We start from the raw sequence: 12,801 nt of genomic DNA on the forward strand, positions 1-12,801 counted from the left end.
AATAGGAGACTTCTCCTACCATGTTTACCTTCCACCACTCTCAAAGTATTCTTTTTTTACTATTTATTTATTTTTCCCCCCTTCTTCCGCCTCCCATCCCCACTGCGGTTCACGCCGTTGTTTCTCAGTCTAGTTGTGTAGGACACAGCTCCCTGGCCCATGCTGGTGTTAGGAGCCTTGCGCTCCCCCGCACCGGCTGAGGCAGTCGGTTGCCCGTCTTGGGCCACTCTGACCTCCTCAGCATTAGGAACATAGCGCTCCAAACCACCTGAGCGACCAGGCCGGCCCCTCCAAGTATTCTTTTTCATGCTTCTGTTTTCCCTGAAACAACTGCTTGGCGCTAACTCCTACCACCCCTCCCCTACCTGGGCAACTCCTCTGTGATGCAGTCCCTGACTCCTCCAGGCAGCATTTGCCCTACATTCTGTTACCCAACCACTTCTTACTCTCCTCCAGCACTAACTCGTTCTGTGTATATTTGAGAATCTACTAGGCACAGGCTGGGTGGTAGAGATAGACAAATAAGATAAGCACAGCCCCTTACAGAGTTGTCGTTTTTTCTGCCTTCTTCTCCCACTAAATTGTTAGCTTCTCTATGGAGGAGATTATCTTATCTTCAAACACTTGGTGCTAACAAAGACCAGGTATACAGGAGGTGTTCCATAAGTATTATCCCATTTTGTAATATGTTATGGCTGTCAGGCTACACAGAATAATAATTAGGACATGTCTGTTTATATTTATGTATCTATTTCCAAAATTGAGTCTTATCTATCCTAAAAACATTCCTCCTTTGACTCTGCTAGCCTTATAAGCTATTCCTATGATAAAGGCTGCAATGCACAGGCAGGATCCCCTTTGGGATGAAGGACTAATCACCCCAGCCGTCTGCGGTGGGAAGGCTGCTTGCTGGCCGATGGCCTCAGCTGTCATGTCATGCCCCTTTCTCAGGCAGTCCACATTGAAGGACTGATCTACATGGGCGTGGAAAGATTCATCCCTCTCGCCCCTACCAGGGGACAGCTTGAAGGTTGGCTGAGCCTTTGTCCTGCATCTCAGTTTAACTCCTGCGCAAACTTGCTTCTTTCCCTTCCCTTAGTGTTGATCCCAAGGTCACTTCCTGATAAACCTACTGTTTCCATCTCAGAGTCCACTTCCCTTTTTACTTATTTCCATAACCCGAAATCAGTGTTTCTGAAAAAGTGTTCTGCACTCACTCTACTTCCTTTAATACTCACTTATTTTTCTACCCTTTGTGATCCACCCTGGAAATCTCGTTAGTTAAATTATCATCATTGGCTGTCTACAGCGAGAACCCGCTAACGCTTTGCCTTTCTCCACATTCGAAATGTTTATTGTACCACTCCTCTTCCAACGGTCTTTCTTTGGCTTCCATCACACTGTGCTCTCTGGGCAGTTCTCCCAGTTCAATTGCTGTCTCTATTTGCTTCAGTTGCTACTTTTCTTCTTCCTACTCCTTAAATGTAGACATTCTCTAGGTTCAATCCTTAGTCCTCTTCTAATTACATACAATCTCCCTGCAATTTCAATGTAATAATACTGGGGACCCACCCAGCAGTAGAGACATTCATGGGACAGGTTGGAGTAACAGAAAGAACAACCTCTTAAGGGTAAAACAGACCTGGATTCCAGGTCTAGCCAGCTGGGAAACCATGGGTAACCTATTAAATCTTTGTGTTTCATTTTTTTATCTGAAGTAGGTATGATAGCAACCTCATAAGGATGCTCCCTACGTTTGTTCCCCAAATGCACCAATGTTCTCTCTTGCCTCTCTGAATGTTCACATGTTGTGCCTATGCCGGAACATTCTTTCTCTGCCCAGTCTTCACCTAGCTAACTCCTATTCATCACTGATGTCTCACTTTAGATGTTCCTTCCTCCAAAAAGCTTTCTGTGATTCCAATATCTGAATGAGGTATATATTCTATATCGTCCTGTGACATCCTATCCTATATTCTTGCCTTTTCCTTAGCACTATCCCATTCAATTGCTTTTGCTGTTTATTTGTATCCCTCCTTGAGGGCCAGGACTTTGTCCTGTTCACCCCCGTATCCTCAAGAAGGACTGAGGCTGGCAACATCCCTTCACAGCCATTGCACCTTCTTGACGATGACTCTCAAAGTCCACCCTCTGGAGCCTCTTTCCCTGAGCTCAAACTGCCTCTTGGACTTGCTCCCTGAGTGTCCAGCTAGGAAGTCAACATTACCACATCCCAAACTATCCTCCTCTCTACTCAAACCAGCATATTTTTTTTAATTTTTTTTTTTTACAATTTCCCTGTGTCCCCCGTTTCTGGAACTTAAAAACTGAAACTCATCATGGATTCCTCATCCTCCCTCACATCAAATAATGCCAATTACTAAGCCTACCTGCACAAGGTCCCCTTTTTTCTATTTCAACTGCCATCTTCCTGCTTAGGCCTCCACCACTCTAACAACCTCAACCTCCCCCTGATCAACCTGATCATTTATTTCTCTAGAAACTTCCACTGGCTCCCGATTGCCTGTAAAGGAGAAGAGGAAGGAAGCTCACTTAACTGAATGCCTACTTCATGCCGTGTGGAGGCTGCTTTACATTGTCACTTTTTTTTTTTTAACATTATCACATTTAAATACAGAGTAGACTCTTCATCTGACATTCAAAGTTCCCCACACCACGGTTCTAGCTTTCTCCCACCTCTCCACCATGTAAACCCTTCATTCTGGTTGAATTTCGTATTTTCTCTTTCCTGAACACACCCTGTGCTTTGGCTCCTGCTGTAACCTCCACCCACACTTCTAGTGTTGAAATCCTGTCCATTTTTAAGACCTAATTCAAATGCCATCTGCTCCTTAAAGCCTTTCCTAATTCTCACAGGATATAACCTCTCTGCTCCCGAATCTTAGTGCTTCTTTTGGGCTCAGATTTTTCCTTTCATTAATTATTTTATTCTCTCATTTCTGTCACTAGATTGTGGGCTTCATAAAGATAGCTAGCTATACATTACCGTGTTTCCCTGAACATAAGACCTAGTCAGACCATCAGCTCTAATGCGTCTTTTGGAGCAAAAGTAATATAAGAACCGGTCCTATATTATATTATATTATACATAAGACCCGGTCCTATATTATATTAAGACTGGGTCTTATATTAATTTTTGCTCCAAAAGATGCATTAGAGCTGATGGTCTGGCTAGATCTTATTTTTGGGGAAACAGGGTATTTTTATATCATTCACTGCACCTAGCAATATACTTAGCACATCATTAGCACTCAATAAACATTTCTGATGTTGAACTGTAGCTTGGATTTGACTTTACATTTATGTGACCTGTAACAGTGCTTTTCAAACTGGGTCTCAACGCATTATTGGATTATAAAATCAATTTAGTGGGTCACAATCAGAATTTAAAAAATGGAATAGGAAATATCAGGGCATCTTACAAGTACTAAGGCAGGTATTATTTTGTGAAACTTTATTTTAATAGTGTGTGTGTGTGTTCTGGGTTGATGTAAAATAAATTTCCTACTATAGCAGTCAAATGGGAAAAACACCACTGTAACACGTATTCGTTATTTCAGTCAGCTGATTACAAGCCCCTTGATGAGAGAAAGTAGATTTGGCAAAACTGGAACCTTCAAAGCAGTGAGCGCCAGACCTCTACTCTGAGCCCCTCATTCTAGGCAGCTGCCCTGGGAATTAAAAGAGAGACTCAAGGCAAACAGCAAGGTCCTATCTTTAAATGAGCTTCTCTTCTATTAAGAGAGAAAAAAAGTAAATACATTCATGAAGAAACTCTACAAATACTTAAGAAAGCAGCTGAAGAGCCACAAAGGCCTTGGATTTAGAATCAGAAGATTTACATTAGAGTTTTTCCTTTGCTATTTATTAGCTGTGTGATGTTGGATAAATTGCTTGATTTCTCTGAGCTTGTTTAACCAACTAAAAGAATAGCATATACCCTACCTCACATAATTGTGTTAAAATTAAGTGATACAGGCAAGGTTATTTCATAAATTATAAAAATGTTGAAAGTTTTAGGTAAAAACCTGCATGTGTCACTCTGTCAACAAGTGAAAATTGAAGTAGTACAAATTACACAGCTAAATGTGCATCAGGCATGATTTTTGTTTTGTTCTTTTTGATTGCCAGTGATAGAAACCCAATTCAGACTGATTATGCTCAAAGGGAAGCCAATCACTTACATACTGGGGAGCCCAGTGGTACAGGCAGCTTTGGGCAGGGCTGGATCTGGGGACTCAGGTAATATCACCAAGTGGCTGTCCACCTGTCTTTCTTTCTAACCATCTCTCCCTCTGGGCTCTGCTTCAGTCCCAGGGTGGTTTTATCCTCAGACAATTTCTTCCTGCGTGGTGGAATGGTGGCCACCATTCGCTCTGGGCTGACGTGATCCCCACAGCTGGCAGCAGGTAGAGTATCTCTTTCCCTGTAGTTCTAGCAAAAGTCTTAGGGAGGGCTCTGACTGTTACCTAGCTTGGGTCATGAGCTAAGTCCCAAACCAAAAACAGTGGTCATGGGTGCTGACCCTTGGAGCTAGGGGATTCGGTCAGCCCTACCTGAGTCACCTGGACTGAAAAAGAGGTTAGTGAGGAGTCTTCTCAAGGGTTGGGGTCATAGATTCAGAATAACCCTGGTTTCTAAAGCTGAATAGGATTAGTTTAGAAAGACATCTTGATCTCTTCTATTTAACTTCATCATGCAACATTAGAGTAAGGACACACAAACACATGTTTATTCCATTTCATTTCATTCATTTAATAAATATAGCATTGAGGATCTACTATGTGCCAGGTACTGTTCTCGGCACTGGGATATAGCAGTGATCAAAGCCATATAAAGTTCCTGCTTTCCTACATTCTGTGGGAGAGACAAATAATAAACAAGTCAATAAGTATGTCAGGAAGTGACAATTCTATTAAAAATATAAATTTAAAAAGCAAGGTAAGAGATACAAATAAATAGACATAATACCATGTTAGTGGGTAGGAAGAATTAATATAGTTAAAATGTCAATACTACCTAAGGCAATATATAGATTCAATGCAATTCCTATCAAACAACCAATGACATTTTCTCAGAAAAGAACATATAATCCTAATTATTTATATAGAACTATAAAAGACCCCAAATAGCCACAGCAATCTTGAGAAATAAGAAAGTGGGAGGTGTCACACTACCCGTCATCAAATCATACTACAAGGCTATAGTAATCAAAACAGTATAGTACTGGCATAAAAACAGACACATAGATCAATGGAACAAAATAGAGAGCCAGAAATAAATCCATTTATATATGGTCATTTAATCTATGACATGGAAGCAAGAATTTACAGTGGGGTAAAGACAGTCTATTTAATAAATGGTGCTGGGAAAACTGGACTGACACATGCAAAAAAATGAAATTGGACCACCTCCTTACGCCATATATGAGAACAAATTCAAAATGGATTAAAGATTTAAATGTAAGACCCGAAACCGTAAAATTTCTAGAAGAAAACACAGGGAGTAAATTTGCAGACATTAGTTTGAGTAATATTGTTACTGATATATCCCCTTGGGCAAGGGAAGTAAAAAGAAAAAATAAACATGGGATTACATCAAACTTAAAAGTTTTTTCACAGTAAAGGAAACCATCAATAAAACAAAAAGGCAGCCTACTGAATGTGAGAAGATAATTGTCAATGACACATCCGATAAGGGGTTAGTATCCAAAATTTATAAAACACTCATTCAGCTCAACACCAAAAACACAACCCAATTAAAAAATGGGCAGAGGACATGAGACATTTCTCTAAGGAGGACATTCAGATGGCCAACAGGCCTATGAAAAAATGCTCAATCTTACTCATCGTTAGAGAAATGCAAATAAAAACCACAGTGAGATACCACTTCACCCCAGTCAAAGTGGCTATCATCGATAAATCAACCAACAACAAGTGCTGGTGCGGATGTGGAGAAAAGGGAACCCTCATGGACTGTTGGTGGGATTGCAGGTTGGTGCAGCCACTATGGAAATTAGTATGGCGGTATCTCAAAAAACTGGAAATGGAACTACCTTATGATCCAGTAGTTCTACTCTTAGGTATCTGGAGAAATCCAAGACACTAATTCGAAAAAATACATGCACCCCTCTGATTATTGCAGCGCTATTTACAATAGCCAAAACTTGGAAACTTACCAAAATGACCATCTGTAGACGACTGGATTAAGAAACTGTGGTACATTTATACAATGGAGTATTACTCGGCCATAAAGAAGAATGAAATCTTAAAATTTGCAACAATATGGACGGACCTAGAGAACATTATGCTAAGTGAAATAAATCAGTCAGAGAAAGACAAATACCATATGATCTCACTTACATGTGGAATCTAAAGATCTGAATAAATGAGCAAAGGAATCAGATAGTCTCAGAGATATAGAGGAAAAACTGATGGTTGCTAGAGGGGAGAGGGGTGGGGATGAGGACGAAGGGGAAGGGATTAGCATAAATTGGTAACTAAAATATTGCCACAGGGATATGAAAGACAGTTTGGGAAATATAATTAATAATGTTGTAAAGATTTTGTGGGGTGTCAGATGGGCACATGTCTTATTAGGGAGGCCACTTCATGGGCAATGTAGATGCCTGACCACTGCACTGTACACCTGAAGCTGAAGTTGAATAATACTGTATGTCAACTATAAATTTATATATATATATATGGTAATGGAATATGGAGTACAGCATAGGGAATAGAGTCAATGGAATTGTAATAGACATATACGATATCAGAGGAGCAATAGATTGGGGGAGGGGTGAAATGTCTAACTATTGCATTGTTTTGTACACCTGAAACTAAAAAAAAAAAAAGGCAAAGTAAGGAGTAGCAAGAGCCAGGGATGAGAGATAAAGACTATTTCAGAGGGGATCATTAGGGAAGACCTCTCTTGGTGACTCTGAAGCATAAATCTGACCGAAGTGAGAGAGCAAGTCACGTGAATAGTATCTGGGAAGAACTTACAGGCAGAGGGAAAAGCAAGTGCAAAGACTCTGAGACAGGCCCAATAACATATATATTTGCATGTGTATGTGAACATTTTAATCCTTTATTTTCCTACATTAATACATGATAATGATATTATGACAGTAATAGCAAATTGCAAAATCCTTGAAGTCTTTCTAATATTGATTCAGCTAGGTAAGAGATTTCTGAATCTTGCTGAATATGCAAATGTGCCTAGAAGCTCAGTAAAAGGTGCTGGTTGAATCATGAGCCACGCACCAACCACAGTGAATATCAAGACTTATGGTAGAGATCCTGGGTGACCCTGCCAAAGCTGGGTGGGGAAACTTTTTCTCCAGGAGTTCCCTTACCTCTGTCCTTTTGCTCTAATTGCTGTGGACGTGCCAGGCAGCACAAAGCGGCTCCTTAGGGTGTTCCTGCTGATGCTGGGTAAAGGTCCCCTTGTGCAGAGCCAAAGACTAACATAAATTAAAAACTCCTCTGATCTTAAGCCTTAGCAAGGGTTATGTTGCCTGGAAGAGGAAAGCTTGGGGTGTGGCATGTATATTGAGGGTGGAAAGGAGCGGGGAAAATCAGAAGGCAGGAGACCCGCCCTCTCTAATTGATCCGTGCCATTTCCCTGAACTTGGAACCCCTATAACCAACCCCTGTTAGGCCCTGCTCTGCACCCAGTGATGTCCTTGTCTTTGAATTGCACTGACTTCTAATGTGTTTTATGTTAATTCTTTACCGTCCACAGTAGCTAGATTGGTCTACCATTTTTTAAATTGTCATATGGATATGTGCTTTGCTTATCTGTTTATATTAATTTTCATAGAATGTTAACTCTTACATCATGTTTGTGAATAATACATTCTAAATTTAGTTCAGCGTCTACCTTGATTGCTCATTGCAGGCAGGCACTGATAAAAGCTTTTTGATGATGATTATGACTACATTAGGAATCAAATGATTAATTAGAAATCAAAAGCTATTTCTTGTCATTTGGAATACTGCTGCTTTGAAAATGCAAACCTCTCTTATAGGCCTTCTCTCACAAATTGGTTTCAGCTGGACTCATCTGAACCTTTCAGTTTGATGGTGAGGATGGGTTCTAGTCTTAGATTCACTAACAACTTCTGTGTAACTCTACTATATGCCTCAATCTTCACAATCTTCTAGAAGTTTCACAATCTTCTAGTGCAAGACAGAAAAAGCTCACAGGGCTCACAGGTAGGGCAGAGAGGTAAAATAGGAAAGTAGATGTGGAAGGGCTTTAAAAGGAAGACATAAGGATGCTGTCCGAACTCTACACCTCCTTCTTTTCAGGGCCAGCCCTCTGAGACACTCTTTTTCTCCCCCATCGATAACTCTTCTTCCTCAGGTTCTGAGTGTGAAGGATGAGGAGGATGAAGCACCACCCTTGCATATCATCTTCTGCAGAGATTCCTCTTAATGACCCCCTTTACCTCATCTTTGCCACTTGTTTCTTCTTTACAGGCTTTCAAAGACCTACTTTTCTAAGCCTGGGCCTTATTTATATTCCCATTCTGTTATTTCTAAGAAAAAGATCCAGCAGGAGGAGGTCAGATGCCTAGAATGCTCAAGATAATCAGTAGAGGGAGAAATGTGCTGAAGACTCAAATGGTAAGTCCAGAAATTTAGAAGACAGAAAAGGAAGAGGCAAAAATAAACTCCAGGTGAATCAAAGACCTAAATTTATAAAACAAAACAAAAACTTCAAAATTATCTGAAAAAATATTATAGAATATCTTTATGATCTTAAGAATTTCTTAAATCAAATTATGCAAAAGCAGAAGTCATAATGAACAATTTTGATAAAATTGACTATAACAAATATTAAAAACCCCTACATAAAGGACATCGTAAACAAGGTTAAAATACAGTGACAGACAGGTAAACAGGGAGTAGATACCTGCAAACATGCGTATCAGAAAAAAAATGGGTATCTAGCATCTGTAAAGGACTCCTACAGAGCAATAATACTAAGATAAACAACCCAATAGAAAATGGACAAAAGATATAACCAGAAGAAATTCAAATAACCAATAGTACATATAAAAATCGACTCTCTTTAGTAATGAGAAAAATACAAAGTAAACTGACAATGAGATTCATTTTCACATCTATTGGATTAGTTATAAAGTCTGACCATTTTAAGTGTGGGGGATGTCGACACAAGATACCTCCAAACCTGAGTTTATTTGAGCCAAACTAACCACCATTACCAGGAAGCAAAATCTCAAGTGCTCCAGAGAATGACAGTTGGCGGTTTCTTATGTGCATTTGGAATTGAGGGACCTTAAGGAAGGTGAAAGAAAGCCAGGTATAGGATAGTTAACAAGATTTTGTGCTCCCTTGAAGGTGTTTATGTTTGGGAGGGCTCTTGAACAGAGGATTACTTCTGGCATTTCAAAGGTGTGTTTACCCTAGATGCACAAGAACAATGGATAAGGCTTAAAACCTTTTAATGAAATGGTAGAGCCTGGGGCATGACTACGCTCAACGACCTGCCCAGTTAGGAATGTGTGAGCAGATCACCCTGCCAGGTTACTGTCAGTTAGATTTATTACAGCGCCCCTTTTCTTCCACAGTGAGGATGTGCTAGGACTTTAATATCCTGTAAAATTGACACAATTGCTTTGGAGAGCAACCTGATGATATTCACTCAAGTTGAAAAAAGCACATATCCTTTGATCCAGAAAGTCTACTGCCTTAGAGCAGTGTTTTTCAGTCCATTAGTGGGTCATGTCCAGTATTTTACAAACATGAAATTGAATGAAAAAATATATGAACTGGGTTTTGAAATAAAATGTATTTCTTACTATGAGTTATGGTTAAAAAAACAATCTGAATACACTGCTTGTTTCATAAGAGAAACTCATAAATAAGAACAAGGAGACATCTTCGAGGATGTAGTGTTTGTAATAATGAAACATTGAAAGCAATGTAAATGTCTATCGGTAGCAAATTGATAAACAAATTGGAGTGTATTCATGTGATGGAATACCACAAAGCAGGTAAAATTAGCGAACTTGGTCTACATCATCACATGGATGAATTGTGCAAACAAATTTGAGGGAAACAAAACACAAAAGTGCCACATGAAAGCAAACATTAATTTTTAAAATATTAAAGAATACCATACAGGGTGGCCAGTTTGCTCAGTGGTTAGAGCACAGTGCTCATAACACTAAGGTCACCGGTTCAATTCCCACATGGGCCAGTGAGCTGTACCCCCCCATACACAAATTAGATTGAAAACAACGGCTTGACATGGAGCTGATGGGTCCTGGAAAAACGCACTGTTCCCCAATATTCCCCAATTTAAAAAAAAACATACACTATTTGTTTATTTACATAAATAGTTTTATATATATTCAAAGTATTAAAAGTGGACAGATATAAAGAAAGGGGTTACCCAAAGGAAAAAAAGGGAATGGAACTTGGGAGAAAATAGGTATGACATTATTTATTGATTTGGGGTGGTAGATAGGTGAATGTTATAGTATTCTTTGTTCTTGTCATTTTAAAACATTTTTAACACATAAGGAAAAAGAAATGCAATTAAGAAGTTGTGTGGCCGGCCCAGTGGCTCAGGCGGTTGGAGCTCCATGCTCCTAATTCTGAAGGCTGCCGGTTCGACTCCCACATGGGCCAGTGGGCTCTCTACCACAAGGTTGCCAGTTCAATTCCTCGAGTCCCGCAAGGGATGGTGGGCTGTGCCCCCTGCAACTAGCAACGGCAACTGGACCTGGAGCTGAGCTGCGCCCTCCACAACTAAGACTGAAAGGACAACAACTTGACTTGGAAAAAAGTCCTGGAAGTACACACTGTTCCCCAATAAAAGTCCTGTACCCCTTCCCCAATAAAAAATAAAAAATAAAATAAAATAAAGAAGTTGTAATCTTGCTCAGAATTCTAAAAGAGTATCATAATACAAACCATTGGTTACTAAAATCTTTCATCCTGTATTTTTTTTTCAGTGGCTTGGGAAGAATAACCTGCCCCAAACCAGTCTGTCAAACTCAATGAATTAAAATGTATCTAACGGTGGCAAATCACTGCAGTTATTATCTCTACTAGCAAGAGATTTATCTTTCTCTGAAGAGTCTAGTCTTTTTTTTTTCTCTCCCTCCTTCCCTTCCTCCCTCCTTGAGTCTAGTCTTTCATCTTTGCACATGCTGTTCCTTTTTCCCAGAAGCCCTTCCTTGCAGTACTTGTCTGCCAGTCAGTCTCCAATTTATCCTCCGTGATCTAGTTCAAACCTGATTTCTCTTCATCTGGATGTACCACCACCAGAATTTATCAATTTACTACTCCTTCCATTAACTCTCACTGTACTTTGGACATTTTTCTGTTACAACACCTATCACACGATAGCACAATTATTTTTGAATGTCAATCTTTTCTACTAAACCTCTGAGTTTTTTGAGGGAAAGGCCTGACCCTTATTTGCCTTTATTTTCCTGGAACCCAGCAGAATGGCTACAGAGCAGGCCCTCAAATGTTTGCCAAATGAACAGTAAATGCTGATGACAAGCTAAATTTTGGGGAGCTCAAATCTGGTTCCCATTTATTGCACAAATCTGGGACCACTTAAAGATAGCCATCATTTTGGGGAAGTCTGGTGGTTCCTCACTATTTCTTGTCCAGGTCCTTATAAAATAACCTTATTGATGTCCTTAAGCTCCAGTCTCTTTCTACTGGAATCCATCCTAACTCCAGACTGATTTTTACAAAACACCAACTTTATCTTGTCATTCCCTTGGGCAAAATGCATTATTTCTCACTACCTTTGAAATCAAATCCAAATCTCTAATCTTCACACCTGAAGCCCCCAAGCAAATCTAATCTCCACATGAGACCCCCAAGATTCCCGCCTCACTTTAGTATTCCAAACAATCTCTCAATCATTTTATAATGTAAACTATACTAGGCAGGGATGGAATCTTTCTCTGTCTAACCTCTGATTTATCCCAAGCAACGAGAACAAAGCCTGGTCTGGGGGAGAGGTCCAATAATTGTGGAATTAGTGAATAAAAGAACACAAAATATAAAGCAACTTCCTTTCTGAGAAATTATTTTGAGAGGAAAAATATTATATTCAACTATATAAAATATTTATTCACTTAATACGTAATAGGTACCTCTTGTGCCTGGGGCCGTGCTAGGGATTAGAAATACAGTGAACTTAGAATCAAATGGGGAAGAGTCATTAAAGGTATAATGCCACAGTTAATGAATGATCATTTTAAGTACTAAGAAGGGTAAGTACAGCTAGCTGCAAGATGAGTGACAGAGGAACCTAATGAAGTTAAGGGAGGATTAAATGACTTGCTACACATAAAACACTAAAAACAATGATGGCACATAGTACCTGTTCAATAAATGTTAGTTATTATTACCATTTCAGCTAGAACCTGAAAGACAAGCTAGGAGGAAGGGAAAGAGGGAAGAAGCTCCAAGCAAAGAGCAATATGTGCAAAAGTCTAGGGACAGAAAGTTGCTTGGCCTATAAGTAGAACTGAAAGGCCAATATTTCTTAGCACAGAAAACTAAGGGGAAAGAGACACCATGAGATATGAGATGAGTCTGGGAAGGTAGGCCAAGTAAGGGAGTCTGAACTTGATCCTAGGAGTCAGAGAAAAGTTGAAAGCTTTTATAAAGGGGAGTGACAAGCTTAGAGTTGCAATTTTAAAAGCTTTCACAGCATGGAGAACTGGTTGGAGAAAGGCCAAAACAGATGACAGGGAATCCAGTAAGGAAGCTG

The sequence above is a fragment of the Rhinolophus ferrumequinum genome, chromosome 10, assembly GCF_004115265.2.
Source record: "Rhinolophus ferrumequinum isolate MPI-CBG mRhiFer1 chromosome 10, mRhiFer1_v1.p, whole genome shotgun sequence".
In the NCBI taxonomy this organism is placed as follows: Eukaryota; Metazoa; Chordata; class Mammalia; order Chiroptera; family Rhinolophidae; genus Rhinolophus; species Rhinolophus ferrumequinum.